Source organism: Leiobunum rupestre, chromosome 9, assembly GCF_980474605.1.
Source record: "Leiobunum rupestre chromosome 9, qqLeiRupe1.1.hap1, whole genome shotgun sequence".
Taxonomy (NCBI): domain Eukaryota; kingdom Metazoa; phylum Arthropoda; class Arachnida; order Opiliones; family Sclerosomatidae; genus Leiobunum; species Leiobunum rupestre.
In genome coordinates, this window is record NC_143392.1 from 49,664,640 (window position 1) to 49,686,232 (window position 21,593).

At 38.2% G+C, this 21,593-nt stretch overlaps 1 long non-coding RNA gene across 1 annotated transcript; it reads right to left on the reverse strand.

Moving 5' to 3' along the window:
- Positions 1-19,123: 19,123 nt before the first annotated feature.
- LOC149928592 (uncharacterized) lies at positions 19,124-19,809 on the reverse strand. The gene is made up of 4 exons (XR_016473970.1): positions 19,596-19,809; positions 19,510-19,539; positions 19,307-19,459; positions 19,124-19,250 (listed from the first exon to the last, which is right to left on the reverse strand). It is a non-coding gene; the product is annotated as an uncharacterized LOC149928592 (long non-coding RNA).
- Positions 19,810-21,593: the final 1,784 nt, after the last annotated feature.

Consider the following 21,593-nt stretch of genomic DNA (forward strand, 5'->3'; position numbering starts at 1 on the left):
ATTTCTAGAATTATTGTGCAATGAAGCTTTAGTTTCATTTTCAGCCCCTCTAGTATTTAAAATATGCTTTAAGATAAATGAACTACTAGCAAGAACAGTGATATACTACTTAGTTTAGTAGTTATGTTACTTACGGTTATACGAATATGCACGTCCATCCCCGCAGAGGTTAAGAGGTTATTATTTGGCTTCTTCCAGAGGTTTGTCCTGTTCAACATTCCATAAGTATACAATGGACGCAAATATCAAAATATTTTAAATAATTTTTTTCGTATGAATAGTGTAACATTTGCAGTCACCTCGCCTAACGGATTAGTGAAAGAAGTTTAAATTCGAGTAAAACAAATATTACTAAATAAATTTGAATCTCCAATTTGGCTCAATAAATTTGAATTTTTTTTTGGAAACGAAAAATTTCCCTCTTCTATCTCTGATTTTCGCTTTGTCCTATTTGTATGTGTTATCCCTCTTTTAGGACGTCGAATAATTCCCAGTGGCGTAGCTAGAAATTTGTCAAGGGGGGCAAAGTATGTGAATGTTAATAGGGAGCTTAGAAGGGGAAACACTCCGCCTCTGCCCTGTATCCTTCGCTCTCAAATGACCAGTGTTAGTCTGTTCTTCTTCACCCGCCTTCCAAGTATTTAACCACCTATTTTTAGGTATACTTTTGCTGAAACTTAAAATAAAAAGTTGGTAATGGTATAGCTCGGAACAGTTTATTGAAAGCAAATAGTTTACATCTTTTAAACAGCAACATTTAAGCTACACTATTAAAAAAATTACAACAAAATGGTCAGTGTATACCTTCTCTTTTACTGGATGGAACATTCTTTGTTGAAGCATTGTAGTTTAAATTTTTAAAAACCATAAAACATTAAGTGGGTAATACTTTAGTGCAGCAAGCAAAGAGTTTCCCCAAGATTTTGCACCAAAATTTTGGCTGAATCTGCCATTTAAAACTGTGACCTTCAACACATTATGTTGTTATTCACAGGTATGAGCCAGAAATTCTTCGATTAATGTTTATTATTGGACTTTTATGGCATATTTTGAAAAGCGCCAAGAGACATGACTGAAAGACTATAAATTTATCATCAAGATGGGCATCAAGTTCAGATGGAAAGGTCTCGCTATTAAATTTATTAAATGAAAATATTAAAATGGAACTCCATCTTAGATACAATTAAAAATCGCACTCGAAAGACTTAAAGTCCTTATCCTCATTCATTTGGCTGCCTACAAAAGTCTCACTACTGGGTTCATATGTGACATCACTGAAATACTTACCACCATTGCTTGATACGGTTTCTTTAGAAAAAGAAATTGGTTTTAGCACTGATTCTTTGGACAAACTTTTATTTTCAGAATCAGATTGTGTCATAGGAAAATGTTTCACTTGTCATAATGGGAGATTGACATTGGTTCTGAGGTTTAAACGGCAACTGTATTATTAGTTTTCTCAAATTAATAGCATTGACATTAATAAATGAGTCTTAAAAACATCAAACAAATCATTTAACCAAAGTCTATAATACCTCCCTTTGGCAGGAGGGGGTAGTGTGAAAATTACAATAATCGCCATGTTAAATGTCGCGAACAACAGTTTCACCATAAACAATTGAAAGAGCTCTAGGTAGTCCTAAAAGCACTGCCTTTAGCAGGTGGCGACATCTCCTGTTGCCATAATGTTAGATCTTGTCAAATGGAATTGCGTGGGCTCAAATCCCAGCGCCGGACTGAAATTTTTTATTATAACTATAATCATGTTTCTATCACATTAACGAAATTTTATAGAATATTAAAAGAAAATGATAAAAAATATGGTTAATTCCGGCCACGATTTGAATCAACGATCTTCCTCTTGACAAAAGCATAAGCTACAGATAGACTGTTGAACAAAAATGTGTAAACAAAAATGTACTTGTCCTCTACAGTTATTTTAGCCTAGTGATGTCACTTAGCGTAGATGCATAGGAATGGAAGGCTAAAGCCTGTGCTGAATTCTCAGCATCATGGAAACTCGTGTCTGTTCGAGAAGGCAATTGAAGAAGGACCTTCTATATTTTATGGTCCAGGATCTGCAATGCTTGGTTCAACAGTGAGTGTCAATCTTTTAAATTGTATAGGGTCAAACTCATTTGGTACAGAAGTTAAAGCAGTCATCAGAGAAATGATCAGAACATACTCTTGAAAATGTCGGAGGAACCCAATCTTCAGATTTCCCTAAAACTTTAAACCACTGCTTTCTGAGTTGAAGATCCTTGGGAAAGCTATGAAACCTTATTAGCTTTTCTTTTGAATTCGGGCGAGTATTGCTACAGTTATAAACTTCACAGATATTTCCTCCTCTTCCAGACATCTTTAGAAGTTCAATCTGATGGTGCCTCCGTTTTTATAATCTGAAGTAAGTTTTAGAAAATTAAATATCTGAATTTTACAATAAAAAAAATTATCACCATACAAATCCAAATTATTCTGATACTCTTCAGGATTGGCAGATTTTTTTACAAAAGTTCAACTCCGACAAAAAATACATGTAAAAACAGCAAGCAAAAAATTAAAGGAAAGATTTCAAAACGAAAATATCTGAATATACAAATTTACGACAAATTATCTCACTCTAAAAATCCAAACAATTGTGATAGTCTTCAAGATTAAAAAATTCTTTTGGGCGGGCTAAAGCTTAGGCATCCACAACCTTAGTACAACAGTGGCGTAGCTAAGATCACCGCCCCCCCCCCCCCCGTGAAACTCTTTTGAGGTCCTTATAATCAGTGACGTTTATAAGGGGCGAGTGGAAACCCCTCTATTATGAATCGACGTATGCAAATGCTTCGATTCGCTTTAGAAATAATGTGATCTAAGAAATCATTTAAATAAAAGAAGACTTTTAATTCTTAATTACTTTTTTCGTAAACGTCTTTGTTTAAGTGTCAAAATTTTCTACGACTTCATTTAAGTCGAGTTTACGACAAGTTTCATGTTCAATGCTCACCACGGCTAAAGCACTTACTTTAGATTCTGTCATGGTATTCCTTAAGAATGTTTTTATTAGCTTGAGTTTTGAAATTGTCTTTCAGATGACGCAGAAGAAACAGGTTAAGTTCAATATAGGTGAATTTCTTTGCATATATCAGGCAGACTACTTGCTAGGTAAGTGTTCTCAACAAATAAAAGTTTTCCTAATTCTTTGATCGACTATAATTTTCTTCTTTTTATTTCTGTTGTCATTATTATTGTTAAACTTATCGCTGGTTCAACTAAACCGTACAATAAATCCGAATCATATTTATCAACAAGTTTCGTAGCTTTAATTTAAACTTCGTCATTGGTCATGTTCCATAATTGGTTTGGGTTTAAGAACGAAAAGTTGTCATTAATGGTTTTCATACTAATGAAACGTGTGTTTAACTGTTGAATTATAATGTCAAATGATTCGTTGAAAACCGTTAATTGGAAACGTTTTACCGCATCTTCAATTCTTTCATCTGATGAAAGTTCACCGTGAATTCGCTTCACTCGCGATATTCGTTTCGAAACTAGTTAACACTCTATATACCATGACTTCGCTAGTTCACTCACTTCCTCTATTACTTTAGAAAAATTGGCCCTAACCGTAACCAAGTTATCTCTGGCGACTTCCAATGGCGTGCCAGCTTTCTGGAGATCAGCATTGGAACTCTGATGCAATTTTGAAAATAAATTTAAATTTTCTAAAACTTTGCTTTGGAATACAAGTAGTAGAACCAAATCGAAAGTCTCTTTTTTTTCTAAGATAAAGGTTTTCGGCTTTTAAAAATTTTACAAGATAAACATTGCTTAACATTTTTGAAGTTGTATTTTATCGCTATGAGAGAGACATATCGAGAAGACCACCTTGTTGGGCACAATTTTATTAAAGTTTTTGCTACGTAATGGCCATTTTCCAAAGTATTTTGAATTCGTGCCAACGAGCTACACTTTCACTGAAAAACACAAACGCTCTGTATTCTTTCATAAAATTAGTTAAAGTTGTTCAAAAGTGAGAGTTTAGAGCCACGGGGTGCAAAATTCTCATAGGGTTATAACGGGGTGCCAATATTTTCCATAGGGTTAGCACGGGGTGCCGGTATCTCCCTCGAAACCACGTCGGCTCGATGTGGCCACATTTGCCGGCATCGAGAATACGAGAGAGACCGATGAAAACGTGAAGGGGGAATCGAAGCCGGTCAGAGTCTTGTTGATGGGGTGTAATATCGTTCGAGGAGGAAGCTGAGTTTCGTGACGAGGTAGGGGAGAGAGACCCGGAAGAGAGTGAGGTCTCGGATTTCAACCGCGCCTGAAAGGAACGGCTTGTTTATACGCGCGTTTCCTCGGTACGGGGCGGGAGTTTACGCGGGGATTAACGAAATACCCAATAGGGTATGGCATGGGGTATAATTCATGAACAAAGTACGGGTCAGCATCGAGAATACGAGAGCGTCCATCGAAAACGCGAAGGGATCATCGGAGCCAGCCGGAGATTTATTGACGGAGCGTAATAAGGAAGCGGAATAGAGGTCAAGCTTTTCATCCGCACCAGAAAGAAGCGGTTTGATGATACACGTGTTTAGTCGGTACGGGACGTGAATCTACGATGAAAGTAGCGATTATACGACGATTATAGTATCTTTCGGAGAAAAGGGAGAATATTTGCTACGAACGAAATAGACTTAAATTAACGTAAATGATAATGAATAAAACGATATATCGCGCAATATAGGAACTAAGTTAAAAAAAATATCCCGACGAGTACTATATAAGAAGTTTCATTTTCCCACAAAACTTCATTCCGAATTTGTAATTGCGAGTCTATGACGTCTTGGAATACTGATAAAATGTATGTATAAATCATTATCTTAATACCGAGATTCTGTTTAACGAATATGAAATTTTCAGGAATAGCAGTAAGGTTTTTCCGGTTTCTGCCACGAAAGGAGTGTTTGTAACCCCGGACTGTAATATCTACATCGGGACTTTAGAAGGAGGCGTTGGCATAGCGCTGACAATTCAAGCAATTGTGGAAAGCGAACGAGGAAATAACTTCATTCTTGGAAGACGATTCTATCGCACCCTCAACGTGGTTCTTCGAAGGATCGGAAACGAGACGGGTAGAACTGTGCATTTTTCAAGCCCGCAGAGTAGTGGACGTCAGGGAAATCGTTCTTGGCACTGGGACCAACTACGGCAAGCACTACCGGACCAAGCGTGGATTCACTCTGACGCGGTACCCCTGGAAGACGTTGATGGTAAAATACGGTGAAGTGATGATCTACCATAACGAAGGGAAATGTGTCTTCAACGATATTAAAGAAACTGTACTAAACAAAGTTACGGATTATATTAATAAGCAGTGCAGGGGTTGTGAAGTTGATCATCTTTCGCAAGATGAGCATGACTGTTTAATGATAGATTGGAATTCCCGTTTAGATGCGTACTTGTTTGACGCCATTGCAAAAATAAGTTATTCGGAAATAATCTCAAAACTTAACACATTTTTAAGCGAGGATTTTCGGGATAATATTTTGTCTTTTAGTATGTGTAATTTGAAGAATATGTTACATAAGACAGTAGATTGTTAAAAAAAAATATCAATAAAAAGAATCGTATTAAAAACCACGCTTACTATTTCTTATCTCATTTGCAAACATGAATCCTGTCACGATACATCCTTTCACGGGGCTCGTGTCAGGACCCACGCAGTCTGGAAAATCTCACTTTATCGCGAAATTAATCAAACATAATGACTCTTGCATATCTCCCCCACCCCAACGAATAATTTGGTGTTATACAGAGTACCAACGGAAATTATTTAATTCAGTATTGGAGCATAATCCAACAGTCGAGTTTCACGAAGGATTGTTGGACCCAGGAACTTTGAATCCAACGATTAGAATTTTTGTCATTCTCGATGACCTATTATGCGAAATAGCTAATAACAAAGACGTGACCAATTTATTCATCCGAGGTTTGCATCATCGAAACACGTCGGTACTGATTTTAATGCAAAATTTGTTTTATCACGGGAAAGAGGTTAAAACTCTCAATCTGAATTCGCAGTACCTCGTCATCTTCCGTTCCGCTAGAGACGTTTCCAGCGTACTAAATATTGCTAAACAAATTTCTTCGTCAAATACCAAATTCATCGTGGACGCTTTCCGTCAAGCCGTGACGAAACCGTACGGCTATTTATTCATCGATTTAAAACCAACCACTTCAGATGAATATCGGCTGCGAACGGGAATCATACCGGGAGAAGAAGCCGCGATTTTTGTTCCAAAATGAGCGTACGAACTTCAAAACTAGTTTGTAAAAACTTAAACTTTTTGAAATATTTGAGCACTTGTAACGTGAAACAGAGAAAAGCTATCGTCAAGCTAGCAAATCGAGACGCTATTTTATCGTTGGTCGAATGCTGTATAAATGTACTTCGTGGGAACGTTCAACTTACAGATGAGCAAAAGAGTCGGGTGAAGAAACATCGTAAAGTGATACACCATCTATGTCGTAAAATTCCTCTCGCTAAAAGAAAACAGATTCTAGTGCAGAAGGGGGGATTTTTCCCGCTTTTATTAGCTCCACTTCTTTCAATCGTTAGCTCAGTCGCCGGCGCGGCGATAAACCGCGCTATTAATAAGAAAAAATGCCCCGCAAAATGATTTTAATTTCCGAAGACGCCTTACGTCGTATGAAAAACGCTACTCTAGAACAAGTTGTTCTGGAACCGGAAATACCCACTTTGGATAAGGAAATGAAAGCGATTCTCGAGAACCCCAATATGTCCCAATCCGAAAAATTATCTGTTTATAATCAAACTTTACAGCGACACTTAAGTTCTAATCAGAAACCAGTTGAAAAACAACAGCAATCAAAAAACACCTGGTACGAAGAAATTGCCACATCTATACCACCAAGTCTGCTCACGGACGCGATATCTTTGTACAATTGGACATTGCGATATATTTCGTGGAACGAATTAGGCGAAATGGAAATTAGGGAGCGGGTCGTTTCGGGATCGAACGTTATAGATTTAATTTACGACGCGGTTAGAAAAACCAAACCAAATGTCGATCCTACGGGAATTAATAATTTTTACGAAACTTTGCAAAATAATAATGTACCAAAAAAAATTATCAAGAATCCCGCGAGGTTAAATTTGTTAAAATCATTATCTTATCTCGCGACTCCACCCAGACCGCAACAGTGGGTGTCGATTTGACTGTATTTATCAATAAAACCTTTAACGTAAGTTTACGAGTATATATTTCAATTTTTTGTCTCAGGATGGACGGTTGTACTGAAACTGTAGCTGTGGGTGTGAGGTCCAGATTAGTGGATTCTTATTCCAAAAATCCGAAAATTTTAACCGCTGTCATAATAATATTTATATTCGTAATAATGGAATTATCTGAATTCCTATTATGGTACTACACGGTACCCACCCCGGGAAATTTTACCAATTATGGATAAACTTAGAAATATATACTACGACGTAGCAGACTCTGGCGGTTACGTTGGCCTTCGAGGATTTTATCGTTCAGCCCGAGAAAATTGATTGAACGTATCATTGAATGAGGTTAAAGATTTTTTACAGAACCAAGATACGTATACGTTACACAAAAATGTAAAGCGGCGGTACGAAAGAAATAAGACAATAGTTTACGGTATTGACGAACAATGGCAAGCTGATTTAATTGACCTGCAGAAACTATCGAGACAAAATAAGGGATATCGTTACATACTCGCTTGTATTGACGTATTTAGCAAATTCACTTTCGTTGAGCTGGTGAAAGATAAGAAGGGGGCTTCCATAGTGAATGCTCTGAAAAACATACTAAATGGTGAAAGACGACCAAAACGCCTGCAGAGTGATCACGGGAATGAGTTTGTTTGTAAAGCCGTTCAATTGGAGTTAAAATCACGGGGAATAGAATTTTTCGCGACGAATTCTGAAGTTAAGGCCAGTATCGTTGATTGCTTTATTCGATCGTTTAAATCAAGAATGTGTCGATATTTCACTGGCAAAAATACAAATAAATACGTCTATACGCTCCAAGATTTAGTTACCGCGTACAATAACAGCTATCACCGTTCAATTAAATGTTAGACCGTCGAAGTAACGTCAGAAAATTCGAAAATAATTTGGAAAACTCTATACGGAGGTATTGATTTCAGTCGGCCAGTGACCTATGATTTCGAAATTGGTGATATTGTAAGAATAAGCAAAAACAAGGGTATCTTTGAGAAAGGTTATATTATATTAAGCGGATACCGAGGCAACCGGCGGTATACAGGGTGTCTCAATTTGATCGATCAGGCCATTTTTCTCAAAATATATTTACGCTAGGGTTCTGAAATTTTCAGGGTTTATTTGTTAGGTATGGAAGGCTTTGGTTACTAAAGTTCAGAAAAATCAAACGATTTTGTGCCGTTTTGGAAAATTTATTTTTTCACCGGTAGGTGTCACGAAAAATGTTTCAAAAGAAAAGTTGTAGGGCATAGTCGAAAGTGTAAAAATAATTTTGGTTCCGTTGAAAAAGACTTATTTTTCACTGACTTTGGAGGTCGGGGGAAAAACAAGTTTTACTAGCAGGCAATAGCCTTTAACGTAAACAATCGTACATAATCACAACACACCTGTACATTTATTTTAGGGAACTTATGCTTTCAGCTATGTAGTTAATAATCAGATCTGCAAAAAGTTATTGTTAAAGAAAATTATTACGTTCAACACCTAATTAGACAAAGTAGACAAAGACCGCGTCTTCCATTTCGACGTGGTTACGAGTAAGATCATCAAACAGATTTGTAGACCAAAAATTACGCTTATTTTTCTTTTGTTGTTTTTGAACGTGAAATATCAATTGTCCAAGTAGTATTTAAAGCGTTTACATTTCAAATTTAAAACATTATCTCAGCTTGGCCGATTGTTGTCCAGTATGCCTCTTTAAAATCGAGATCAGCGCGCTCATATGCTAGAATTATTTTAGGAAGAAGGTCGTCGTAATGCTACTCTAGTAAGTCAGTTATTTAGACGAAGATTTCCCAATTGCAGACCAAGTCATACGACGGTTCTTAGAGTGGTCCGCGACTTCGACAACTGGGGTAATATCAATCCGAGGTTTCGTGGTCGTGGTCTCCAGGACATCGACATGGAAAACACCATACTTGCCTACTTCGTCGCCTATCCTTGAGCGAGCGTCAGGACTGCCAGCTTTGACTTAGGGTTGGATCGAAACTACGTTTGGAGAACATTCAAAAGACACCATTTTCATCCTTATTGAGCGACACTTCACCAAGGACTGTATGACGGTGATAGACAGCGCCGACACGACTACTGCAATTGGTTTTCCCTCATGGCTGACGCACACCAGGATTTTCATGATCAACTACTGATGTCCGACGAATGTTCATTCGGAAGAGATGGGCCTTTCAACCGTCAAAACAAACATGTGGGACAACGATAATCCACACTGGGGATTTCCTAACCGCCACCAAGTGCAGTTTCGCTTAAATGTGTGGGCTGGTCTGATAGGTGACAGAATTATTGACCCGTTCTTCCTGCCAAATCGTCCGAACGGTCAAAACTACTTGTAGTTCCTTCAAAATGAAATATCCAACGTGTTGGACGACATTCCTCTGGCCGAGTACAGACGCATCTGGTTCCAGCAAGATGGGACGTGGTTGCATATCTAAACGACGAGTTTCCTGGAAGATGGATCGGAAGAACTGGTCCTGTTCGTTGGCCAGCAAGATCTAACACCACTCGACTTTTTTCTTTGGGGATTCGTAAAGGACTACGTATACCAAACACCTGTGACGAGCGTTGAAGATTTACGACAAAGAATCATCGAAGCATGTCGCCGGGTGACTGCAGAAATGGTTCGGGGAGCACTTAGCAATATACAACATCGTGCATATTTGTGCATTGCATCAGAAGGTGGCATTTTTGAAAACATTTTGTAGAAGTCATTAAAAAACATTTGTCACTTGGGCTAGTTATTATTTGTTTATTTTTCGAAATCTTATAACTGAAATGCATGTTACCTACAATTCGTTAAATGCTATTGCCTGCCAGTAAAACTTTTTCCCCCGACCTCCAAACTCAGTGAAAAATAGGTCTTTTTCAACCGAACCAAAATTATTTTTACACTTTCGACTATGCCCTACAACTTTTATATTGAAACATTTTGCGTGACACCTACCGGGGAAAAAATAAATTTTCCAAAACGGCACAAAATCGTTCGATTTTTCTGAAATTTAGTAACCAAAGCCTTCCATACCTAACAAATAAACCCTGAAAATTTAAGAACCCTAGCATAAATACATTTTGAGAAAAATGGCCTGATCGAGAAAATTGAGACACCCTGTATAAACTGGAGGCTTTGGATTCGGAACCCATTTTGGGAGTGTTTTACAAGGAAGAAGTACAAAAAGTCGGAAAAGATCTCGAGACTTGTGCTTTTAAAATTGAAAAAGTGCTCAGGCGGCGACGCAAATCTGATAATTAAGTCGAGTTACTCGTACGCTGGAAGGGGTACGGACCGCAATTTGACAGTTGGGTTCAGGAAGTAGACTTAGAATGAGTTTCTACATTACTCTACCATCCGATTCTTCGCTGAATTACTTTCCCGATAATACTCTGAGCAAATTCAGAGCTTACCTTCCGGAAAATGTTCAGCTGAATGGACCTAACGAAGTAGTGTTAGCGGAAATAAGTTATCCTAGAACGTGGAACAATATCAAAGAAGAGCGGGTAGTCCGATATTGGACGGATAATATCATGTCGGAAGGTTTTACGGAAGAAAAACGAGCTATTATACCCAAAGCAAATTTCTCTACAATCGAAGATTTCCTTGAAATGTTAAAATTTGAGGGTAAAAATGTTGAGTTTAAATACATAAAACATCTGAAACGAGTTGGAAAGTCCCTCCTGATATAGCGGTTATGTTGGGGTTTTCGATTCAGCAAGTACAAGAACTTGAAATTAGGGAATCGACGATAGCTCCATATACCGTAGATAAGGACGTGGGATTACATTCGTTGTTTGTTTATTCCGATATCGCTGAAAGTACGATCGTGGGGGACAGGAACGTACCTATCCTAAGAATTATTAGCGTTAAAGGGAAAGACGGTGAAACTATAGACTCGATATTCACTAAACCACATTATTTACCAGTCGCGGGTTCAAATATTCAAATTATCGATATAACATTATGGACGACTTAGGGAACCCCGTGCGATTCGAACGTGGAAAGGTGCACGTTACTCTACATTTCAGACCACGGAGGGCCTGGTTCACAACACGTGCGAGAACCAACATCATGAGACACTCGCAGTATAATCCCGCCGTAAGCGATTACGAGAATAACTATTTGAATCAGGCTGGCTATAGACCAATTCCTGTTTATCGAGGTGTGGGTGTTCAAGAGGATATGGATCAGGCAATACACTAGCTTTCAGCTTTTCGCAGTGCCATGACCCTTTTCAAGCGTGGAGCCCAGTTCTTAGGAAGAAAATTCCTCGATACTGGAGTGAAAGTCGTCACGGACGTTGCTAGCGGTATTCCAATCAAAAAGGCACTCGCAACTAGATCCAAAAGCGCTGGCAAAGAAACCTTAATTTCAGCCGCGGAAGTGGTTAAGCAAATGACGGGATCTGGACTTAAAAAGAAACGCTCCCGACCGCGCAAAATCACTCGACGCAAAGCCAAGAGGAGGAAAACATCGTGCCCTTCTTACTCCGATATATTTTCATAAAGCGTTATTATGGCACTGTTACATCCACATTCAAGCGGGTGTGTGAATTCGGAATTGGACCTTTTTCAAGTTCCGTTATCGCAGACGGGGATTATCGGTGGCGAAAAGGTCGAATACAATCCCATTTCCAGTATTACCAACAATTCAGCGTTAAAGTTTTGCATTAGTGGCAATTCAGAATCCTACGTAGACTTGTCGCAGACTCTCCTACACGTTCAGGTGGAAGTGAAAAAACAAAATGGATCTCTCTCCAAAGCCGCCGTGATCGGTGCGGGTGGAGTGGTTACTACACCAGCTGATAATGTGGCGCCGGTCAATTTATTTTTACACAGTCTCCCGAAGTGCATCTATTTTTAAAGGAAAAATCCGTTACTCCTTCGGCTCAAAATTACCCGTATAAAAGTATATTTCAAACCATGCTAACTTTTGGTGACTCGGCTAAAACGAGTCATCTGACCAGCTCCTTATTCTATCGCGACACGGCGGGTGAGTTTAACGACTTTACCAAAAACGAAGGTTTCTTGAAAAGAGCTGAATTTGCTCAAAAGAGAATTATCGATATGATCGGCGTTCTCCATTTAGATGTTTGTCAACAACCTTGATATCTTCTAAACTTGGTGGATTTAAAATTTGTTTTTGGTAAACCGAACACCTATTTTTGTTTACACTCCGATGTGAAATGTCAATTGGAAATCAAATCAGCTTCGCTTTATCTGAGAAAAGTTAAATTAATTCAAGAAATACCATTATCTCACGCGAAAGTATTACAAGTGGCTAGAGCTAAATACCCCATCACTCGCACCGAATGCACTTCATTTTCGATCCCCCAGGGGAACATGAGTGTAGTGCAGGATCATTTATTTACCGGCCAGATTCCCAATAAAGTCGTGATTGGGATGTGTTAGTCAAACGGCTTTTCTAGGTGACTTAAAATTATCACCATATAATTTCCAGCACTTTAATTTAAACCACATTGGATTGTTTCTGGACGGAAACAGCGTATCTCATCGGCCTCTCACTCCTAATTTCGCGGAGAATGGCTACATCCAGGCTTACGCCAATTTATTTCTACAAACGGGTCCGTGGAACATTGACGAGGGAAAAAAAATAAATCGCGAAGATTACGTTGGTGGGAACTGCCTTTTCGTCTACGATTTGACGGCTGACTTGATGAGCAACGCCGCCCATTTCCATTTAGTTAAAAACGGAAATTTGAGGCTCGAGATAAAATTCGCATCAGCTTTAGCCGAAACGATTGCTGTAATTGTGTACGCGGAATTCCAGAGTTTGATTGGAATTGATAAAAACAGAACCGTGCTTTTGAACAAGAATGGTTACGTTACAACTAACTATAATTGTGGAAAACGATAAGTCCACCAAAAACCTATTTCGGGGAGTTATGGCTGCGGATCAATTAGCCAAATAAGTGAAGACTTTCCCCTCTCTTTATATCGTGAACACGGCTACTTCAGAAACGTCCGGAGAACATTGGGTTGTACTCTATTTTTCGAAAAATAACAGCGCTACAGAATTCTTCGATTCTTTCGGGAACGCCCCCGATATGTTTCGCTTTAATGAGTTTGTCGAAAGAAATAGTAAAACTGTTACTTTTAATTCGTTACAACTACAAGGAAATCTTAGTAGGACATGTGGAGGTTTTTGCGTGTATTTTGCTATTAATCGATGTCAGGGTGTAAAAATTTTTGATATTGTGACAATATTTTCTAAACAAAAAATTATAATGATAAGATGATTAAAGAATTTGTGTATTCAAACTATTCAATAAATATTGAATAACTTTTAAATGTTTTTTTTTAATTTACCAACATTCAAAACCACTAGTTTATAAACTTTTTTGTTAAAGTTAATTCCAGATCATTTCCAGTTGAAAATATTTAACATTTTTAGAATAATATTTGTGAAAATAAATCAAAATACTCTTAAATGTTCTTTTAGTCATATACATAATGTCCTATTAGTTTTATACGTATTTTACGAATTCAGTCACACCTTTTTTATCTGGTCGATCCAGTGATGTCCATAAGATAGAGTTTGAATACCGTTACCCAAAATGTATCTTTTATTATCACAAGGATTTAGAGACATTTGGTTTTGGGAAATGGTAAAGAGTTGATGTCTCTGACTCACAATTCGCATCATAAAGTTACTCGTAATTTGATTCCGAAAAAGACAATTGCGGTAGCTCGAGTGGCGGATACTTTTTTTGAACACTCTCTTGCAAACACCCTTCGCGGTTTTTTTTCTCCCCCTTCTCCGAAAGGATACTATACATGTTCGGGCGTAAACCGCAAAACTCGCGAATCGGAACTCCTTCCATCTCGTCTTTCATCTTCCCAATCACTTTTTTATTTGATTCATTGTGAAGAGGATGATTAACGGGATATCCTGAGAAATCGAAGAGGTGGGAGGACTTCTGTAAGTCCGCGTAGACATCCTCGGATTGTATGTCATACGTGAGGCTGTCAGTATCTGTGAAAAGGAGTCGCGCTTTACCCCCGAAATTCTTTCGCATGTACTCGTAATGAAACTCATACATGGAAAGTTTGGATAGATCCAAAATGGAGAAGCCGGTATAGATGGGTCTATTCAAAGTAAGCGACTTCCTTTTCATTCGAATGCCTACGAGTTCGTTGTGGAAAATAGTGAACTTTTCAAATGCCGGAGAAGACGCTTTCTTGATGGCCCGCTCAGGTGTTTGCACGAGATGAAAGTCTATACGATTACGGAGATTTTCCATGGTCTTACCTAGTATTAGAGAAAATGAGATAAGTATAGATTATTATTTATATTTATATTTAATATACCAAAAGTGCTATTATTGAGCAACTTGAAAAATTCCCGTTCAAAGTTGTTTTTGGCAAGTTTTCTTTTCTCCGTATTGAACTCGATGAAGGGACGAAGCCAAGGACTTTGGTCAAACGAGAGTATCCTGTGAACTTTAGTAAGTTTCAACCCCTTCGAAACGTAGTATTTTAAATTACGATAGTAAACTACGTAACGTTGCTTGTTGAATAGATTAGGTACAAGCTTAGAAAGAGTGTCTTTTGTGGAAAGGTTCAATTGTTTATAATATGAAGAAAATAAATCGGTAGTTATTGCGCGAGATTCGGGCGCAAGGGGGTAGCCATTGTGTTCTTGATGCAATTCAGCAGGATACTCTTAATCAACCTCCAAAATGAAACCATAGGATGACTCGACCGATAAAGTAAGCACGTGTAATTAAGCATAATCGAGGAGGTCTTTTACAGGCACCCAAGCGAACTTACTAGTGGGTAGGTAGCCGACCATCGACAACCCGTACAAATTGTTCATGTCGCTTGAACGTACCAATCGTGTAGTTCACCTGTCAAGAAAATTTTCGTTAGTAACATTATTTATTTCCATTAAAGATTTCTGGCGAAATACCTAGATTTTTTAGGTTGAAAGTATTCCACACTTGCCGGACTGATTCGTAACTTTCATCTGATATGTGTTCGTCAGTGAGAGAGTTGAAAAATGCTTATCTGGGAGGAAGTGTCTCCTCAAACTTTGCCACGCTGCTCATGTAGTCGTAAGGATAGGTAATTTTTTTTAAGTAAATACGGGACTTGATGCGAAGGATAGAAAGAGTTTAAAGTTTCGAGGGAAGCTGGCATGAAACGAAGTGAATCGATGAAACGGAGACGACCTATATAGTGAAACTTATATAAGTTTCGGTGGTTGATGGAATGCAGGAAATTTTATGTTCCTTTATCAACCCAATCCTCTGCATAATAAGATTGGCGTCGTATCTACAATTTGAAAATAAATATAATTAATTATAATTTCGTCGATAGTAGAAAGGAAAATAAATTACGTACCGTGATAAATTGTGCATGACGACGGGTGTAAACTTTCCAACTCTTAGCTTTAAATTACACGAATTGTGGGCCACTCCGCGAAAACGCCTTAAAAATTGTAATTAGACGTTAGCTTTCTGATAATAAAAACCACCGATAAAAGTGTAATATACCGGAATAATGACAATGGTCTCTAACTCCCAGATCGCTCTGCGTGAGAAGATCCCCACACACGTAACAATGAATGGCGTTGCGAACCGATTCTTCTTCGACTAGTTTCAAAACCATCGGAACGTTTTTCTTTAATAATTCGGTGATGTACTCCCGTTCCATCAACAAACTTTCAAGAAAAACATGTTCGGAAAGTTTGGTTGTTGATGACAGTGAAGAATCGGGTAAACAAGTATGGATTTTATCAATGATGAATTCAAAATCCGCGTATATGACGTAAGGTACCTAAATTTAAGAAGAATATTAAAAAGTGAAAATTTGTAATAAGATTTCTTTTTTACCTTTTGTAGCCAGTCGATTTTATTGAATTTTAAAATGGGTTCTTTGTAGGGCATTTTCACAAGCTGTGGACCGTGGACATTACAGTTTTTTACGTGCTCTCTATGATTACTTTCGGCGCTTACACCAGAGTAGCGGTGTAAGCAATAACGAAATACATAAATTTTTCCGTTATGATTTGTGAAGTGACTCAACAAGCGACTAAGGTCGCTAATAAGACAAAAGTGCTGGTTTTTTCCTGACACGAGATAAAGAAGGTCTATTTGTCGATCTTCCGGCACTTAGTTTTCACTGACGTGAAGCGGGAAAACTTCGTTATCAGAACCAAAAACGTTGATTGATAGATTGTTTTTAAATTCAAATTTTGTAAGTTTTAAAACGTTTAATTGAAAAGGGAATGAAATGTCACTATAGTCTATTTCATTTTCAAATTTTTGGTATTGTTCCTTTCGGCGTCGATGTGAATTTGTAGGATGTAGTTTTGCAAGAATGCACCATAAGAAACACTTCTGGTCTTTAGTTTTAATATTTTGGAGACCTTTACCTTTACAAAGCTCCGAGGGTACCTCTATATAGGTACCACCTACGAGTGGAAGATACGTTATAATATCCACTTGGAAAAACAAAATCCGATCAATGGTCCATCCACTACCCATGTCTTGGAATTCCCCCATTGCTTCCGCAACTTGCTTTATGCAAGAGTCTATTTGAACTGGTATTACGTCCGGCATGAGGGAAGTTTGAGTCTTGCTACGGAAATATGGTAACGCTTCAACTTCTTCGCCGACGTTGAGTTTACGCACGTACTTCGCGCGAATAAATACGCTAAATTTTATACCCCGTTTCTTAGATAAGCGATTTTTCAAGTATTTAAATAAGGCTGAACATATGGAAGTGATTAATACCTCTGGGTCCGTTTGAGTGGTTTTCGGGGTATAACGCGAGCTAATGATGGCGTCCTCGATAACGGAAAGTTCTTCGACGTTTTCTAGAAAGTTATCCTCGGCGTCGTCTATTTCCATCGGTTTTCGAAGTGGTAGAGGATAATTTTGCCATGGCTGTGCGGGTGTCGGTGAAACTGGCTGCTGAAATGGGAGGATGGCTTCTTTACGCAATGAATCGGGTGTCGATGAATCTAAACCACTCGCGTGAATTCGCGAATGACGTTGCAATCCGTATTTGCGCGCGAAACTGTTACCACAAAGCGAACAAACGTATTTCCTATTACCGTGTTGTTCTCGTTTATGTCGATTCAAAGTAAACTGTGTCGCAAATTCTCTAACACATATGGTGCACGAAAACATTTTGACTCACTAGCCGCTACTCGCAACTGACAATGTCATCAGCTCCGATTCGAGCTTTTATACACTTTGCACCCCTAAACATTCGCTTCGCGTTGTTTAGGTTATAATAGTAGGATCCTTCGCCAGTTGGAGAAGAGCGGGTTTTTTTTTCGTTCTTAGCGCTTGGGACGTGGGAGAATTCTTTCCATGAAAGTACATCACTACTTTGTTATTATAACGGGCGCCGCCTCTAGCTCTCTACCTCTCTAGAATGTTTTCAATGTGATAAAGAATCTTTTGAAAATTATATCTGATGGGCTCTTTAGAACTTACAAGGATTAAAAAAATATTATCTTATTAATTACCAACCAAAATTAAATATAATTCCTAATTATAAGTACGTAAAAATTAAACTTTGGTTATTTCTCTTAATATTTATTTATTTTCACATTACAAATTCCTCACCGAGGGTTTGTTGAACAATTTGTTTTTTTTAAGCCAATAATTTTTCCAAATCATCGTTAAAGTCAATTTTTTGTTTTTTTTAATCTGCTTCTCTGGTGGAGCGCTTCTTTTCTTCCGCTTCTGTGTGGATAATGAGGAAATGCGAAAAGAGTCGAAGGAACTTCGGGGGTAGAAGAAGTTGACGCTATTGATGGTAGAGACGATAGAGATGATGATGAGTTTCCGGTTATAGGAATTGTGAATGATGATGTGGTCGGGATCAATGATAGTGTGGCTGGGATTTCTGGCGTAGAAGGATTCGGCTCTTTGTTCATTCCCAAAAAGAGTAGCGAAGCGATGGAGTCTTCTTTCGGCGATATCGATAAATCCAGTTTTTCGATCTAAAAATAATTGGAATAAATACACGTTTTATACGTAATAAACGAAAATAAACATACCCCCATTAGTTGGTTTAAACCTCCGAGAGCCCGTCTTATGTTGGCTATGTTCGGGTGGTAACATAAGTGCACATCAATAACTGCACACGCTTCATCCGGGCGGAATTCCACCCAAAATCCTCGATGTTGCTTCCGGATAATGACTTCAAAAGTTCGAAAATTGAAGACTGGAGTAGTTTAGGACCCTATTCCTAGCCAAAAGGGGGCGTGGCTACCGCGTCCCCAGCTGCGTGACGGGGGGGAATGAAGCGGGGAATCGCGATTCCGCCCCCCCTCGGGCGCGTGTCACGCGCGCGTGACCTGAATAATTAATGAGATTAACAGGTGTTAATTAGTTGACCTGTCAATCAAGTAGGTAAGCAAGTGTTTTAAAAAGGGTGCATATTAATGAGCGTGGTATTGTTTAACTAGGTGGATTACCGTTATGGGTCATTGACCTGTTAGATAGTAACATGTGTTTAGGATCATCAAGTAGTTATATGTTTGAATATTAATTTTTGGCGGGAAAGTGTAAGCGTCGCGTGTATAAAAATCAACAAGTGGTTAAACTCTTTAGGTTTATTAATGTACACTTATGTTTGACATGAATATTAATATATGGCTTAAGTTTGTACCTTTATAATTAACCGTTAGGGTTCATGACCTGGTAGCTATATGGTTGTTAAAGTTTTGGCGCGAATTTAACATGTGTTCTGAAGACCGTTAGAAATTGTAAGTGTCGATTAACAAGTAGGAATGGTACGTTTTAACCAATCTGTATGAAAATGGTTTATATAATACAACTAACGTGCTTATTAAGAAAGAGACAAAAATAAATATAAACAGTTTATTTAAATTAAAATTTTAAGGGCGCCACCTAAAATTACATAAATTAGTTGCTAATATAATAAAACATGTTGAATATATTACCCCCTTCCACGATGATTTTGATCCCCGGCGCTAGAAAAAATTCATATTATAATTTCATACGTATTAAAATATATTTAACGAATTACCTTTCCTCAAGTCCAGTACTCGCATTTCCGCCGACAATGACGGGTTGATCAAAATCTCCCGATAGGGAATCGTGGGAGAGTTCGAGGGCGTTGGGGAGTTCTCGGGTGTTGGTGGGTCCGAAGGCGTGGAGGGTGGTGGCAGCGTGTCGGGTCCTATTGTTAGAAATTTTATAAAAGTATAATAAAAAATAGAAAATAATTACTTCGAACTGGTCCTAGGTCCGCGTTTTCTCCTATAATTTAATAATTATCAATTACTTGTTACAGTATATTATCAAAAGTACATTACTTCCGCGTCCTCTCCCCTTCACTACTTTAATGAAATCTGCTGTAGTGTTGGAAGCCCTAAATTTTTAAATTTTTGTTGAAAAGGTTCGTATTAAGACGTTTTACAACTTACATTGTAGTTCAGGAACGAAATGTGATAAAACATGAAAAAATCACGCCTTTTATACCCGGCAATCTTAACCTAAATATTTGATTTACTATAGCTCGAGGTTAGGTTCGTGTATGGAATTTTTCTCGAGAAAACATTGATTTATTTTAAAAAACCGTTGCGTTAATAGAGTACGTAAAAATTGTTACAAAACCATTAGAAAATGGAGTTTCCTTAGCATCCCGCTAGGGGTTTATTTACCACATGTTGATATAAAAAAAAACGTTGCGTTAATAGAGTACGTAAAAAAATTGTTACAAAACCATTAGAAAATGGAGTTTCTTAAGCATCCCGCTAGGGGTTTATTTACCACATGTTGATATAAAAAAAACCGTTACGAAAAATTACGAGTACCTAAAACCGTTATGAAAATTAGCATGTGTTATAGAAGTTCCTAAGCGTCCCGCTAGGGGATTTTAGTTTATTACGAAAACTTACGCATGTATTAATAAAAAGCGTTAGATAAATTAGCATGTGTTATAGAAGTTCCTAAGCGTCCCGCTAGGGGGTTTTGCGACTATAAATAGAGGGACGCGCTTTATTTGCATTTATTTCACAACTTGCATTCGACTTGAAGAAATTGTAAGTAAATTTTAAAATTTGGGGAATTACCTTTTTTAAATGACCGTTTATTGTTAGGAAATTATTCTGGCACGATGGACTTTGACCGCAAAGTAATAGTTTATTAATTCAGTCTATTTTTTATACCATTTAATTTAGTTTAATTTTTAGAACCAATCCGAAACACCTCCCTGCTCCCAGGTCAATAAGGTCCGTCGGCGATTAGATTTCGGAAATAAAGTAAATATTAAGAAAACTCGTTTCGAAGTAGACATCCCGAAGAATCAACCCGATATCATAGATTTAACATGCCACGAGGTACTCGATAGCCCTTCGAAACAATCGCCATTCAAACCAGTTGATGCGCGGCCCAAAAGCACCCCATCCAAGCTAGGCCCATCTCAACCAGGTCCATCTCAAGCCGGTCCATCTCAAGCCGGTCCATCTCAAGCCGGTCCATCTAAGCCAGTAGACGACGGCTGGACGGATATAGTCGTAGAGTTTTCCCGCCATAAAAATTTCGGGATAAAAATTGCAAGTTTCAAAAATAACTTGTATTTAGATATAAGGCGTTACGTCAAAAATAGCGATCGGCCAACCGCGACAAAAGACGGCGTTTGCGTCAAACTAGATTCGGCGTATGAGTTAAAAGAGTATCTAGAACAGATAGTTTATGAAGAAGGTGATTTTCAACTAAGAAACGAGAAGGTTGAAATTCTAGCGGGTCGGCGAGGTGAAGTTCTAGTTTACAAGAACCGTGGACGTCACTACGAAAAACTATTAAACTTGCAGAATTCCGGCGAAGTTTACGACGTCGCGACAACGATTCAAACCGTATTAAATATTTACGCAGGACTTTAAAAACACCATGGCCCTCGATCTTAGCACCCGTTTCAACCCTAAAAATTTTTACTCGATAGATAAAATCATTGCCAGTTCTTCTCGAAAGTATAGGTGTAAATCTATGCTATTCGAGTGTAATTTTAAAAATTTAGACCAATTAAACCACGCGGATATCAGTAACCAACTGACCCGTATTTTCCAATCAATATTAGATAGAATTACGGCCGATAATTTAGGCTACACGCGCGTCAGGGTGGTGGTAATTTCCGATGAGCTGCAAGATCCGATAAATTTCCAATTAATGAATATCAATGAATTGACAGCTGAGAGAATTTTAACGGGGATTGAAAAGGTAGCGCAGTCCGTAAAAACCATTTATTTAGATTCACCCCTCCGATTCGACCTAATATTTCTTCAAGATACCCCTATGAGAGGACTTCCTCGCAG